This window comes from Seriola dumerili, unplaced genomic scaffold (genome assembly GCF_002260705.1).
Source record: "Seriola dumerili isolate Sdu_G_001 unplaced genomic scaffold, Sdu_1.0 BDQW01000674.1, whole genome shotgun sequence".
Taxonomy (NCBI): Eukaryota; Metazoa; Chordata; class Actinopteri; order Carangiformes; family Carangidae; genus Seriola; species Seriola dumerili.
The window spans coordinates 456,272-459,043 of record NW_019174929.1 but is presented as its reverse complement, the minus strand read 5'-3'; positions in this window follow the sequence as shown (position 1 = coordinate 459,043).

Sequence of the window (2,772 nt, the reverse complement as noted above, 5' to 3'; positions counted from 1 at the left end):
ATTCCTGTCAATGACTTTGCTTATTACATTTAGTTGTTTGAATTAATCAAGTAATCACTTTACTTTGACACTGGCTACTATTAATATATATATATATATATATATATACATAGATATATATTACTAAAACTATTAAAAAAAATAATACTGGGTAAAAATACTGTGAAGATTATTTGCTGCAAATAACATGATGTAGGTGATAAACAGCTATATGTGTACCTGTGATTTCTTGCTGAAACATTAAAATATTCAAAAGATCTGATTGATTTTTATAGACTAAGAAATGCAAGAAAGGTTTATGACTGCAGGGTGACACACCAATGCTGCAATCTTAACGACCAGTTTTGATTTTAATAATTCTGCTGGCAATTTATAGGTTTTTGGACGTAGGTCACGCAAACCTGAGCCATTTATACAATTAGCTTATTACATGGCTGAAACTAACAATCATTTTCATTATAGATTAATCTGCTGTTAATATCCTCAATTAACTGTTAAGTGTACAAAATGTCAAATTTTGTACATTGTCATATTGCTTCTCTTGTCTTACCAGTAGTCCAAAACCCAAAGAGATTCACGTTCAAAATATTTAAAAAGAAGAAAACATTAATCAATTAATCAATTCTAGTTTATCATATTAAGCATTTTAGATCCACTTTGGGTCAATTTAAATTAACAACACTGCTGTCGTTACTATTAGCAAAACTTTAAACAGTCATGTTTTTTGCAAGGTGAAACAACAGAACTAATTAGAGAGAACAAACATCATTCTTTGAGATAATTTTGTTTTTTTTGCAAGAACATAAGCAGAATGTAAATGGGTACAGCTTAGAAAAATTAAGAGCTCTTAGATCATATCATCCATTTTATTCAAGTTCGAGTCCAGTAGCAGGGTAATAGGCCATACATCAGTCTGGACAGGGGCCTGCAGCCTTTAATTTCACTCTGGTAGAATGACATCACATCTTACCAGACCTCTTATGTGACATGTTAGACCCTGAAAACCAAAAAGACATGTAGTTGGTCATCTTACATCACTACCTTTGATTTAGTGGGATGTTATAAAGCGCCTGGAAAACTGTATGATACCCTTACAATCTCCAGTGCACAGTGTACGTAATGCAGGCCTCAAAGATAGCATCACTGTGTTAAAAACAGGTTGCACGTCATGTCCACCTGTGTAAATGCTCAACACATCTGCCATACCTTACAGTTAGTGTATGATGTAAGGGCTCCAAATATAGCAGTACAATCGTAATAAGAGAGGCAAGGTAGGGGAGTTTATCCCAGGTGCACACAGTCATACAGCATGCTAAATGTGGCTCAGCTGATGTATGAATGTGCTGTCAGGGGCATTGAAAAGGGCCTACAACTATTACAGAATAATTATAAACATTTCATTTGTCCAACCTCCACTGCTGTATTATAAATTATTAGTCAGTATCCTTTCTTTTTGAAGGAAGCAAGCAAACTTCAGATTTCAACCCAGGTGTGACATTCTGTAGGCACTTTCCTACCAGCAGGACACAGAGCAGCAATATAATTTGCTAACACATAAATCAAGTGTGCAAAGAGCATTAATTAGAAATTCATTAAAAATTCAGACTCACCGGCAGGTGTGCAAATAAAGGATTAGGTAGACATCAATTATACCACATAAGAGAACATTTTAATTGCAATTCCTGGATTGATTTACAGAGGGAAACAATCAGGCTCCATGCAATATGGCTGATTGCTCATTTTCTGGAAAAATAATGAGGAAAACACCTCACCAGGTAACACTGTCCCCAGCTATAAATTCATACACACATACAGATTCAGAGTTGTGTGTGCTCTATCATGCGCACACAGACGCATTCTGGCTTTTACACATGTAGGCCCTATATATATATATATATATATATATAGACATTCATATTGAAAGTAGGAACAGCCTGTCAGCAGAGCATGGTCATAAAGGGTGCACATAAAATATATATATATAATATATATATATATATATAATATATTAAAAGTGACGAGCCATAATGCACATTTTAATACTAATATCATAAAAACACATGTACATGAGAAAACATGGCATGCACACACAGACACACTCACCCAGAATTACAACAAATGACACACACACGGGCATGCTCCCACACATAAATACACATGCACTGCAGCTTGGCATTCCCATCTGCTTGTACTGGTGGAGAAGTTCTTAAGCACCAAATGTTGCGCTGTTATGACTCAAGTTTGTGAATTCTCCAACCTCCTCTGTGTTCCTGATTACTGCATTATGGCATCTGCTTAATTAGCTTGGCTTGCGTCATATGTTGCACACACGGGGGTGTTAAAAAGTGCCCTTCCCTATTGCTCATTATCTGCCTCGATTCATGTGATGTATAATCTCTCTTGACAGACATTCATATTGACATAGGGACAGCTGTCTGCAGAGCATGGTCATAAAGGGTGCACATAGAATAGAAACCACAAGGAGGGCAGATATGTGGAAAGGCTGCCAAAATTCTAAGTGAAACTAGTGATTCTGTGTTTCATTTTGCATCTATCAACACTGCAACAGCTCTAATTATACTGAATTTAATTTTATGGATGAGAGTTTTTTGGGAAGGAAGTGATACTAGGTTATGCATTTTGATTACCACAGGTAATATTCAAAGTAACCTCCTGCCAGTGTATTTTCTAAATCGGTGTGGTGTCCAACTCTTGGCGAGGAATCAACCTCATTATTGCCATGTGGGAAATTGTAATTGTTATCTGCATAAC